Source organism: Ailuropoda melanoleuca, chromosome 2 (assembly GCF_002007445.2).
Source record: "Ailuropoda melanoleuca isolate Jingjing chromosome 2, ASM200744v2, whole genome shotgun sequence".
NCBI classification, from domain to species: domain Eukaryota; kingdom Metazoa; phylum Chordata; class Mammalia; order Carnivora; family Ursidae; genus Ailuropoda; species Ailuropoda melanoleuca.
Window position 1 is genome coordinate 153,975,090 of NC_048219.1, and position 13,862 is coordinate 153,988,951.

The window sequence follows — 13,862 nt, forward strand, 5'->3', positions numbered from 1 at the left end:
ATTGTTCATGCAGAAAAATATGTTTTAATAAGGGAATATATATTAGGCCAGTGAGATTATAGATCTATTTTTGAACTTTTTTTCCAAATTTATTTATTTATTTTAGAGAGAGAGAGAGAGAGAGAGTGCACGTGTGTGAGTGGGAGGAAGGTCAATGAGAAAGGGAGAGAAGCAGACTCCCTGCTGAGCAAGGTGCCCAACTCCACTCAGCTGGATCTCACAACCCTGAGATCGTAACCTGAGTTGAAATCAAGAGTGGGATGCTCAACCAACTGAGCCGCCCAGATACCCCATATTTTTGAACTTTTTAAACTGTTGTTTCAGTTATCTTGTTTGTTTGTATATTGAACAACCATTCTTTACCACTTTTGGTTGATATTAGCACCCTGAATATGTTCATAAATCTAGTTCTCAGGGAAAGATAGCCTACATCTGCCCCAGGAATAAATTTATAAATAATAAACTCTTCATTAATCCACATTAATTGGTGATTCCACTTCCCTCACAGTGATTGGTTTAATTATTTGTATATGATAGCTCTCTGGCCAATGATATAAGAAAGAAAGTATGCTATTTTCCAGGGCTGGAGATGGGGTATTTTTGAAAAAGATCCTTGCTTTAAATGGAGCCACATGGGAAAGGCCACATGATGTCTGTGTTCACTTGTCTTTATGTAATGCCTATGCTGAAGCAACCATCTAGTAATATTGAGAATTCCCTGAAATAAAAACTACCTGCTAGGGGCACTAGGTGGCTCAGTTGGTTAGGTGTCTGCCTTCAGCTCAGGTCATGATCCTGGGGTCCTGGGATCAAGTGCCAGGTCAGGCTCCCTGCTCAGCCGGGAGCCTGCTTCTCCCTCTCCCTCTGCCCCGCCTCCTGGCTTGTGCTCTCTCTCTCTCTCAAATAAATAAATAAAATCTTAAGAAAAAACTACCTGCTATAAGTGATGGAAATAAAATGACAGAAGAATGTGGATTTGCTAATCAGATTTAAAGTATGTCACCTCTGTGCTTTGTATAATAAGACAATGTAATGAGATAAGTAGCCTCATTAGTTAAGCTAGTGGTGCTGTGATTTTGTCCTACCACCAGCCAAATGTAACCCAACTGGCAGTTATTTTTCTGTTTTTACTTTCACAACCTGGTTATTAATCAATTTATTTCAACTGCTTTTGATTGGAGGATGCTTAGGAGATGAGAAAATAATATCAGTCTATAAAGAATCCCCTTTTCTTATCATTAAAACTGTTTTGACATTAAAATAATGCCTGATGTTTTGCTATAAAAGAGTCAAATTTTTAAAGTTTTTTAAAAACAGTTTTATTTGTCTTTTAGGTTTTTTGTTTGTTTGTTTGTTTTAATAATCTCTCCACCCAACGTGGGACTCAAACTCACCACTCTGAGATCAAGAGTTGCATGGTCTCCTCAGTCTACCGACTGAGCCAGCCAGAATCCCTAGAAGTCAAATTTTTAGATTATGTTTTAGAAGTATATGCAGAGTAAAGATAAAATATGGGAAACAATGAAGCAAAACATTCTGACTTGGTAAGTAAATTAATATTAGAAACACAGAGTTGACAAATCAAAACAACAAAAAAAAGCTCCCGAAATAATTGCAGACTATTGACTCCACTCATGTTTACCTAAAGATTGGCCAATCCTCCAGGAAAACATCTCTTAGGTCTGGCTCTTATTACAGGAAGTCATATTTCCGGAGAATTGTGTAATGTGAAATTCCCTAAAGTTAGTTAATAGGTCAAATCATAAGACTTATCTCTATTTTAGATTGTGACAATCTCAGTGATAAAAAGCGTTGTTACTCTCTTGCTTTTACACCCAGGAGCAGTTGTCAGATATGATTTTATAAAGTTTCTTCTAAGAATAATATATTAAAAGCTGTTCACCCTATAGGCCTAACTTCTTGTCCTTTATAATGTAAGGAATAAAAGAAAAGTAAATCCCATAGAAAGGAAATGGTGACACCAGGGAGAAAGAGTGAATATCTTCATGTTACAAACAAATAGCATACATGTATAAACTATTTATTTAAAAAAAAATAAACAAAAACTGAAGTGGAGAGTAGGGTGATACAACTATATACAGTTAGAGATAAAAGAAACCGTAAGGATAAGCATTTTTTAATGAGAACATTGAATCCCAGAAACAGTTTTCCCCCCAAAGTCTTACATTTGCAAATTGGCAGAACTTCAATTCAAACATAGGAATTGTGACCATTCAAGGAAAAGGCAACCACGCTTTCTATTCTCACAAGAAAGACCCACTCTTGCAAATATCTTCCTTTTTTTCCCCTAAAGTGATTTTCAGATTATTTACAATCTCTAGAAACTTAACATTCATCAGATTGTAACTAGGGGATTTTTATTCTCTGTTCTGGCCCTAAGTTCTATAAGTAAAATAAGTCAAGAAGAAATTCATCAATTGAAACAATAAAAAACAATTTTAGGGGCACCTGGGTAGTCCAGTCTGTTAAAGATCTGCCTTTAGCTCATGTCATGGTTCCAGGACCCTGGGATGGAGTCTGGCAATGGGCTTCTTGCTCAGCGGGGAGCCTGCTTCTCCCTCTGCCTGCCACTCCCCCTGCTTGTGAGCTCTCCCTCTCTCCCCCCACCCCCCCGGCAAAAAAATAAATAAAATCTTTAAAAAATCTTTTTATATTCTGTGTGTATATTTTTAAAAGGGAAAAACAATCTCCCTCTAAACAATAATAAGAAATATTACTTCTTATTGCTAGATAAGAGAGAATAGAGAACCGGAAAAAAGTAGAGAAGGAAAATTGAGAAGCAATGGGAGGAAGAAGGAGAATAAAGAGATAATTAAAAGTTATGAATAGGGAAAATATAAATATGTAAAAATATTTCTAAAAATCTTTAAAGTCTGGAGAGAATGTGATATAAATCTTTTAATGCTAAAACTAGAGTGGTCAAAGGGCAACCAAGTAGAAACACATAATAAAGGAAATAATGCCAAATACCAAAGATTCTTCATGATATATTTACCCATAATAACCAAAAGTCTTTTAGAAAAATATGCATGGAATGATTTCTCCAGGTTATATAGTTAAATTTGTAAGACTTTTTTTTCAAAAGAAGGTGGCATTCATTTCTCTGAGTTCATCTTTCCTCATCACAGTGACTCTGATTCCCATACTAACCCAGTTTAGTTAAAAGCAAAGCTTGTCATAGCATACTGCTTTCATTTCTTTTCTTTAAAGGGAAAAAACAAAGTTAATATTCTATATCTAAACCAAAGTCAAGGTTTCTGAGAATTCAATTCTGTTCAACTTCTAATGCTAATAGCTCCAAAAAGAAGTAAACAGAAAACACACAAATGAATACTGTAAATTTACATGTGAGGAGAAAGAAAAGAATTAAATATATTAACTGTGGCTTTCTCTATTATTATTAGTATCCATATTAAAAAAAGAGAACAATATAGAAAAATCTATGATTGCTTCTATTTTTCCTACTTTTTGTATTTGCTTTCCTAGGTACTCATTGTAGAGTAAGATAGGAAAATGGCATTGCAGACCTTGCTTCTCTAACTATGTCTGTCTATCTATCATCTATCTACCTATCTATCATCTATCTATCTATCATCTATCTATCTATCTATCTATCTATCTATCTATCTATCATCTATCTATCATCTATCATCTTTTTGTCATATAAATAATTTATTAATTCTAATGAATTATCATCTTTTGGTTATACAAATAATTCTTTTTTTAAAGATTTTATTTATTTATTTAGAGAGACAGAGAGAGCATGAGTGGGGAGGGTCAGAGGGAAAGGGAGAGAGAATCTCAAGCAGACTCTGCACTGAGTGCAGAGCCTGACTTGGGACTCCCCACCTCACGATCCTGAGATCACTACCTGAGCCAAAATCAAGAATCAGACACTTAATCAACTGAGGCAAACAGGCACCCCAATTATTTATTAATTCTAATTATTCTATTAACTCATATTGAATGTGACATCTATGGGCAGGGGTATATGAACTTTGGAAAGACATAGAAAGACAGTTGAGACCATTCAAATTAGAACTGTGATTCGTAGCTAATGGAATTCAGGTTGATACTACCTTTTCTTATTTCAAGAATCAAAGTCAGGTCAATTTTCTTATTTCCCCTCACAGTCTGTTGTGGTCCCAGATTTTGTCTCTGTTTAGATAAATATATTAGAGTCTTCTCAGTTTTCTGTTTCTGATTATCTCAATTTTATATGAGAAAAGGAGAGCAAAATGTTAGTGCATGAATGATGTAGGGCACCAGCACAGACAGCCCCAAGATGGGCCACTCTGGTGTGATTCTAAGTTGAAGGCAACACCCTAAAACCTCAAGAAAAATTTAGTCCCTCCCTTAACTACATAGAAAAATCTAAATTGAGGGTCTTTCCCAGAATAAAGGTTATTAGCAGAGATAAATTTTATCTTGAGTGATCTATCTGTATGCAGGACTAATAACTAATTACCAAACATCTCATCTTCTTCTTACTGCTCTGTGAATTACATTCCTTTCCTCTGAAGTCCGAGACCTCTACCCCCTTCTTCTTAGTTTGGGATGACATATATACCTCATTTTGCAGGACAGTCTTTGGAATTTCCATGTCTGTGTGGATTCCCCGTATGTATGATATTAAATTTAGTATCTCCTGTTAATCTGTCTCATGTCAATTTGATTCTAAGTCCAGTTAGAAGGGCCTTTCTAAGAGACAGGAAGCAGGTGACTTTTGTTCTGACTGGAAAGGTGTTATAGTTCCAAATATCTAAAGTTTTTATCCTTAGGTACAATAAACATGATGAACCAATTATGATCAATTTTCTCATTCTCAGTGGGATTAATTGCTGGTGAAATAAGTCCTAATGTGAAAAAATCCTGGAATTTATGATTGTGCTCTAATGGAAAGTGTTGAGCTTAGTTCAAGATTGAAACTGCAGGGGCACGTGGGTGGCTCAGTCAGTTAAGCATCTGCTTCTGCTCAGGTCATGATCCCAGGGTCCTGGGATTGAGCCCCACATGGGGCTCCCTGCTCAGTGGGGAGTCTACTTCTCCCTCTCCTTTTGCCCCTCCCCACCATTCATGCTCTCTCGCTCTCTCTCTCAAATAAATAAATAAAATATTTTTTTAAATAAAAAAAAACAAAAAAGATTGCAGCTGTTGGTGGCTGTACCCATATGTTTAGATGACATCCTGAGTTCAACTTCCCTGAATCATTGCTGTAAAGGAACAGGGAGTCCTCAGGGAGCTGAGTCATGGACTTCCAGAAACCATCAGCATGTTGATCTTCAGCTACTTCCATTCAAGACTATAAAATGTCAGATCCATAAAAGAATGAGAACTATGGGCCAGAGAATGAAAAGCAATGGTACCACTTCCTTTTTTATTCAGGCTATCCAAAAATAGTTATTTTTTTTTCTTGGTTCCTTACAATGAATGCTCATTATTTTACATTTTTATGAAGATGAGTTAGTCTGTCCAAATTGTCATTTCTTTTTTTCCTATCCAAATTCAATCTAATACATACTCATATAATCAGGAATCAGATAACATCTTCCTGTAAATACCCTACTTAATTCCTTTGATTTTAATATTCTGAGAATGAAGAACAGAGTTTTGATTTTTTGGTAAGCTACCTTAAATTTTAATAATTAAACTCATTCATATATTATTAATATATATGACACTGCCTACTTTTTGTATCATGCAAAGGAGCTAATATATAAAAAGCATATGGCGGGACACCTGCATGGCTCAGTCAGTTAAATGTCTGCCTTTGGCTCAGGTCATGATCCCGGGGTCCTGAGATCGAGCCCCCAGTTGGGCTCCCAGCGCGGGGCCTGCTTCTCTCTCTGCCTGCTGCCTCCCCTGCTTGTGCACTCTTTCTCTTTCTCTCTCTGACAAATAAATAAATAAAATCTAAAAATAAAATAAAATAAAAAGCGTATAGTTAATGCTCAGCTTTGAAGATATTAAAAATTGAATCTGCTTATTCAAGTGAAATAATAGAACTGAAAGTGATCTTAAAATGATTTAATCTCTTCTTTGGCTTCTCAAAAAGACCTTTTCTCAAAGATTTCTTTTTGATGGGATAACTTGATGGCTTATCTCACACCAAAAACTTTATAAAGAGGGGCACCTGGCTGTCTCAGTTGGTAGTCAATGCCATTCTTGATATCAGGGTTGAGTTTGAGCCCCATGTTGGATATAGAGATTGCTTAAAAATAAAAATCTTTAAAAAAAAAAAGCTTTATAAAGATAACTTCTTTTTTTTTTAAGATTTTATTTATTTATTTGACAGAGATAGAGACAGCCAGTGAGAGAGGGAACACAAGCAGGGGGAGTGGGAGAGGAAGAAGCAGGCTCATAGCAAGAGAGCCTGATGTGGGGCTCGATCCCATAACGCCAGGATCACGCCCTTAGCCGAAGGCAGACGATTAACGACTGCACCACCCAGGCGCCCCTAAAGATAACTTCTTTATTTTACCTTCTCCAGGACATATTACTACTTGATACTCTTTTTGATCTTAATTCTATGTACTGTTTTCTTTAGCTATTTAATCGCATCTCAGCTATATCCTTCATGGTGATATGTAAGCTCCTGAGGGAAACTACAGACTCCTTTCTAAAATGCAAATACACATGTGCACAAATATTTTTTTCACACACATTTCTAAAGACCATCCATGGATGCCCACTCATTTATGTCTTTTTAAGTGAGGCATCCAGTGCCTATTACAAGGATAGATGTTCACTTGTATCTCTCTGGCTCCTGAATATGGAGATGATAACATGGAATGCAGTAAGTGGTACTGGGAAGAGTAATGTTGATATAACAATGAAATGCCAAACAATCCTTTCAGGGACCTTTAACTTTTTAAAGGGCTTTAATTAATGAATGCAAACTGAAAATGGCTTTAAAGGAGCTGACCACAAATAGGAAAGAAAAATCTCTCTTGCCATGTGAATTGAGGGTAATCTAAATTCTCCTTGATTAAACTATCTTTCCTCAGTTGATACATTCATCAGGATTTCCTTAAGAGAAAACATACAAAACATATAAAAAGAGGTTAATCCTGGGAAGTCTGGAACTGGATGGAATAAAATTACTGGCACCAAAAGAAGGGACTAGGCATTTCTAGGAAAAACTGCCTATCTCACAATTTTTTGATACAACACATTAACATCAGAATGTGGATGTATAATGATTTCTCATTGTGTACCTATTTCCTTTCCTCATAGACTGAACAACTATGCTAAATGAGATTAAAACCAAAGAACTCAAACAAGATGTGTAGAAATTCAAATAATGTACATGTTCTCATGCATGATTATAAAATCAAATTCTAATGCTAAATATAAATTTTGTGTACAGTATTTATCATTTGGGATTATGTTTGCTTCAACTGGTATAAAAAATTGAGCTGTGAGGTAACTTTAAACATCCTAATTAATATACATGTAATTAGAGTCATGGAAAGAGAGAACTGTGGCTAAGAAGGAAAATGACACCAATGGAAAGGTGGGTTTATACAAAAGAATGAAGATGCCAGAGCATGTAACTACATGGGCAAATATAAAAGATTTTTTTTTAACATTTAAGTCTGTTTGAAAGGTAATTAGCTCACCAATTTTGACAAAGGTATCATACTAATATGTTAGTAAAAGGAGTTTGGAGCATATGGCTAGTCTTTCTAGCTTCATAAATTTTCTTTAAATCTAAATGTATTTAATTAAAAAGTTTATTTTAAAAAAGATAACTCACTGAAACCAGAGTAATGACATTGTAGTGTGTTACTAATAACATACGGAAACAAAATGTATGACAATAGCACAAAGGCCAGGGAAGGAAGAGTAGAAGTATGCTGTGTGAAGTTTCTTATCCTGTAAGAGAAATGGGTTAGTATCTCTTGAAAGTAGCCTGGGATATATCAAAGCTGTATATTCTAAGCCCCCAAACAACCACTAAAATAAAAAGAATGATAGAAAATAAACCAACAAGGGAGATAAAATATTATCATATATAATACTAAATTCAAAAGAAGACACCAAATAAGTAAAAAAGAAAACAAAAATAGATAGGACCAATAGAACAATAGCTTAGTGAGAGACTTAAATTCAAACACATCAATTATCATATCAAATGTAAATGTTCTAATTTAAAGGCAAATATTGTCTGGGGTGCCTGGGTGGCTCAGTCAGTTAAGTGTCCCACTCTTGATTTCTGCTGGGGTCATGATCTCAGGGTCATGGAATCAAGCCCCTGTCTTGGGCTCTATGCTGAGGGAAGTCAGCTTCTCTCTCTCTCTTTCCATCTGTCTCTCTCCCGACTGGAGCACATGCACACTCTCTCAAATAAATAAAATATTTTTTAAAAAATAAATAAATAAAAGCAAATATTGCCTGATTGAATAAAACATCAAGACCAAACTATATGTTGCCTAAAAGGCCATTTCATATATGAACACACAAGTTAAAAGTTCAAAGACCTTGATATGAACTGATAAAAGAATAGAGAAGGGACAAATTACTCATGCCAAGAAGTAGAGTTTTTGTATCATATAGATTCTAGTATAAGTTAATATTATAAACAACTTTATGCCTATAAATTTGACAACTTAGATAAAAGGACCAATTTCTTGAAAGACACAAACTACCAAAGCTCACTCAAGAAGAAATAGATAACCTGAATAGCCCTATAATTATTTTTTTTTAATTGAATTTTGTAATCACAAACCTTTCTACAAAGAAAAGTTCAGTCCCAGGTGGTTTCACTGGTGAATTCCACCAAATACTTAAAGAAGAAATAATATGAATTTTACATTAACTACTCCAGAAAATTTGACAGAAGGAGGGAATACTTGCCAACTCAATCTGTGAGGCCCAAATTACCCTGGTACCAAAACCAAAAAAGACAATATGACCAAAAAACATTAGCCTCCAGTACAACAATATTAGGTAAAAATATGTTCCTATTTTCACCAGGAAACAAAACAGGAAGAATCTGTTTTGATTTTTAAAAATTCAGGTATCCAACATTATAATATGTGTACTTTTATTTTATTAATAAAAAGAATGATAGCAAATAAACCAACAAAGGAGATAAAATATTATCATATATAATACTAAATTCAAAAGAAGACACCAAATAAGTAAAAAAGGGCTCTATAGCGGAAGAGCCTGATGTGGGGCTTGATCCCACAATGCCGGGATCGCGCCCTGAGCTGAAGGCAGACACTCAACTGCTGTGCCACCCAGGCGCCCCTAAACATTATTATTCTGAAGACTCAACACTTTACTAAGATTTACTCAATTTCTAAGCCTTGTGGAGGAAGGAGGAATGAGGAATGATGTGATGCCTCAAGATGACAGCAGAGTGGTGGTGGTCTGAGGGTGTGGTACAGTTGAAAGGTGTCCGTGGCACATTATGTTTGGTAATAAAAACACTACATTTTATTAGTGCCATATTGATTGATACTTTCACATTTCTGATGTTGAAATACCCTAATCAGCAACATATAATATTTATTCAGGCTTGAGAGAATGCTACCATTACATTTTGATTTGGGAATTCCTTACAATAAGTCCATGTCACCTCAGGAAACTGGCCCCCCAGACAGAACAATTGGGATAGAAATATTCCATCACTGGGACTTCTACTATGGACCACGGTGTCCTTTTGCTCTTTTGTTTTTAAGATAAATTTAAAATGTGTTTGTTCCAACCGAGAGAGAACATAGAATCCCAAAGGAAGGCCCGAAGAGAGATGAATAGAGCAGATTTGACATGGGTCCAGTGCTTTTTGTGATTGGTTCTGGAAAGAAGCAATGTGGAAAAGACTAGGTCACCCTCAACCTTTTGGTAGCTGAATTTTTTTTTCTCCATAGATTTTATCTATTTATTTGAGAGAGAGAAAGCGAGAGAGATAACAGGGAGAGGGAGAAACAGACTAGCTGCTGACTGAGCGGAGAGCCCAATGTGAGGCTTGATTCCAGGACCCTAAGATCATGACCTGAGCCAAAGGCAGCCACTTAGATGAGCCACCCAGGTGCCTGTTGGTAGTTTAATTTTAAGCTCTGGTTCTACATGATACCTGTCACTTGGAGAAGAGATGAAAACAAGGAAAGAAGAGTAATAGGAAGACTGGACTCCTGAAAATGATATATCACACCAAGAAACCAGTCACTGAGGATCTCAGAGACCCAATAGAGGTGGTCTAGCATGAAAGAACTTTCTGGAATAACTCGTACCCTTTCTTCATTTTGGTGAGACTTAATATTCAGAAACAAGGACTTCATTAATTCACTCAATTTCTTGAATCCAGATTTCTCCAAAGCACAAAACAATCAGAAGGAATTATAATATTGGCATATTTTTATAAAAAGTAAAATGCATTTAAGAGTATTTTGTTTTAAAAAAGGCAACTCTGTAAATTATTTCCCAAGTTAAATATTTTAGATGGAAAACAGAAAAGGGAGGGGGCTTCAGAAAGCCTTTATTGAAATAGGTGAATTAGATTATAGTACAGTTCCTCGATTGTGCCTACAAAGCAAAAATAAATTGGTAATACATAACTTATTTTAACCAATATTATCATTCAAATTATCTAATGTATACTAATAAATATTTTTGAAAACCTATTCTAAGTACTTCCCTTCCCTTTGCATATTGTCTTTCCTGCCCTTTACTATTTCACTTTGCATTTTTTTTCCTGCTAATTAGGTAGTGATATTTGGTGAAGTTTCTTAAAAGTTTGTGACATTGAATTTAAACCAACCATTTCTAAAGAATATATAGCATATTTACTATTTGATTAGTTGCTATGTGTTCTGGGAATAAGTAAAGCCTTTGAACTTGGTCTTTTCTTCCAGTAGTTAGTCATCTTGTTCAATTATCTTTTGAATTTGAATAATACAGATAACAAAGATCAGGAAATTAATTCTGAAGAAAAGAGTAAATTAATGTTATGAAAACTATAATTTAATACAAAAAACAATTTTCCACTTCATAGATTATTTTATCTCTTAATTTAGCAAAAATGTTTATAATAGAAGATTCTAGTCAAAATACTTGTATGACCGACATACAAGTGAAGCCTAGAGTTAGAGACAATCAATCAGACTAGCAAGCACTGACTGAGGGTATAATTCATTTGGACAGGAGCCACATTTCCCACAGGGATTTTGATCTAGTCATTGGGAGTAAAACAAATTCTTAAAGATATCAGACTATACCTTTAAAAAAACAAAAACAAAACAAAATTTGTGCCATTCAGCACAATAGAAAGAGGAACCAAATAGTAATGGGTATGTCATTAAAGTTCAACAAGATTCTATGGTCAGTCACCTAAAGACAAATTTGTTTCCCAGTACAGCTATTCAAATTCTTAAAAGTATTTTAAAGTTTTGGGTTTATGTCTATAACATTAATTATCTGTATTTACATTAATATTTTTAATCTCTGTTGATCCCTATGAATATTTTATATCATTTTATTAACCCAGAGTCTCTGAATTAAATTGCATACTCAAACACATTTTCAAAGACATTATTCAGTTTTCAGTTTAAAGATTAGATGAGATACAGATAAAATGTCTTAAAATAATCATCACTAGAATGATGAATTATAAAAAATCTAAAAATATTTAGGAAAGGATTTTGGTAGGTTTAAAAACTTTGCAATATCTCAAAATTGACACATTTCCCTTCTGACGTAAATATTATGCCTTTACACATAAAATATGACTCTCTGGGCTGTATGCTTCCTGCTTGGGTTCTGCCCTTTGTGTTTATCACACAATTTACAAAGTCATTTTGTGACTAATTTCCAGAGCACTGTGACTCAGTGTGGCTGTTGCTTATCTTTTCTTTTTTCCTACATGGCACTACTGTTGGCCTTCATTTTTTGGTAATATACAAATGAGCTTTCTCCATAATTAAATAACTTTGGCTCATTATACTTCTGTGGTTGTGTACTTCTATATTATGTGCTTTTATTTACTACCAGAGCAAATTTTAATGTCATTTCATAACCAACATGAACACAACAGTACATCATGTAGGAATGTGATCTATTGCTTTAATTAACATAATTGCACTATCTGTAGTTCGATTCTTATTCTTGTATATTCTTATTTAAGTATCTTAGAATATGAGCTTTGATCTTTAAAGACTTGTAAAGCATTTCCTTAGAGAGATTAGTTACTGTAGGCATAAAATATTTAATTTAGATTACAAGGATTCTAATGTTTATACTTCATTTTAACTACCAACAATTAAAAGCAATGAAAAAAATTTCTTTAAACATGCCAGAGAGTCTTTTTATCCTATTTCTTTATATGTTAATAAATAATATTTAGAAGTAAAACAAAGCTTCAGAAAATTCCAATTAAACAGACACAATTAGTAAAGAATTCCCACTACAAGCTGAAAATTGTAAGGAAGGCTACGTCTCACCAACTTCTGACAAAAAAAGCATAAGTATATACTGCATATATATTTGCTGAAGAAGACAAAGTGCTGAGAACTTAATTGTGCATTGTAATACGAGTTTACTTCGTTTACAGAGAAGGGTCAATTTTCATTGTAGGTTAAACGACAATGGTCCTCCCCTACCAGGCTTTGCCTCTCAGTACCCTGCTTTCCTCCCAAGAAAAAAGAAATAAAGATTATTTCTCATGGGCTAGAAAGTATATTGCCAAATACTCACGAGTAAAATCTCTGAAGAAAGTTCTTGGAAAGATTTTTTCAAAGTGGAGTTGAGGCTATGTTGTTTTCCCTTTCAGGCATTGAAGAGAGGATTTATCTTTTCTACTTCTTCTTTTAAACAGATCAAGAAACTGGGGAGTGGAGAATAGTGAAAGAAATGTAATCTGATCCTGCTAGCAATGAAAGGGCGAGGTAAGAATTTGACGGTTATACAGCCCAAAGTCGCTCCTGTCTATTGGAGCAGAGGGAGCCTCAGAGCTGGTTTCAGAGATCACTGGCAGTTGGGAGTAGCAGCCAGGCTTCCTGTTTAGGTCACTCCAACAGTATTTAGGCTAATTTTGCCAAACTCTTTGAAAGGCTTTTCTTTTATGGACGAAACAAAGGAAACAGCTTACACTAAGAATTCACAATTACTGTTCTTGAATAACTCTTTCTTTTACTTTCTAGGATTCCTTTTGTAATCAGTTAAAAAAAAAACAACACTTTTTCCCTCAAGAGTATATATTTTTAAAGCAATATATATTTATTATTACATTATTACTTAATAAAATTAACTTTTTCTCCTGTTTGTTTTTTCTTCACATTATTTTATCCACATTATCAGTATACTTATGAAAAAAATCTGGGGGCTACTGAAGTTTCCTATGATTAGAGAGGCAATATGCTGCATTTTCTGTTGCAGCATGTCTGGCTGTGAACCCTGCAACTCAGCTAGTTGCTAGTTTTGCAACTTTGGTCAATTATTTAAACTCTCTTGTGCCTCTGTTTCTTTTTCCCTAAAATAATGATAATCAAAGTTTCTAGGTTTGATATAAGTTAGTAATAAATGGATTAATACATATAAATATATGTATACATATAATGTATGTAAAGCACTTGAGACAGGCTCCCATACATAGCAAGCCTTCAAGAAACGTTAACTATTGTGTTTGTCACTACTTATTGGATGATGATGATGATATTAACATTTTACATGATTTGTAAATACTTAAGTTATGTCCATTTGCTCTGCTGTCGGCTGCTGTCATTGAGGTTAACCTTTAGTATTTTCATAATGGAATTATGGTCATATCAGACTAAGATCACTAGAGCTTTCCTAAGATGTCAGAATCTACTATGCCATGAAGGCTGAAGTCATTT

At 34.6% G+C, this 13,862-nt stretch overlaps 1 protein-coding gene across 4 annotated transcripts in view; it reads right to left on the reverse strand.

Moving 5' to 3' along the window:
- TFPI (tissue factor pathway inhibitor) overlaps positions 1 to 12,992 on the reverse strand; it is a 63,450-nt gene extending 50,458 nt beyond the window's left edge. For 2 of the 4 annotated variants that reach the window (XR_004623524.1, XM_011236040.3), the window contains exon 1: positions 12,724 to 12,991. The gene's annotated coding sequence lies outside the window, so the exon portion shown is untranslated. Of the gene's footprint in view, positions 1 to 12,723 lie in introns of all 4 variants that reach the window. The other 2 variants (XM_034654830.1, XM_019808972.2) reach the window with 1 other exon arrangement.
- Between the last annotated feature and the right edge of the window lie 870 nt (positions 12,993 to 13,862).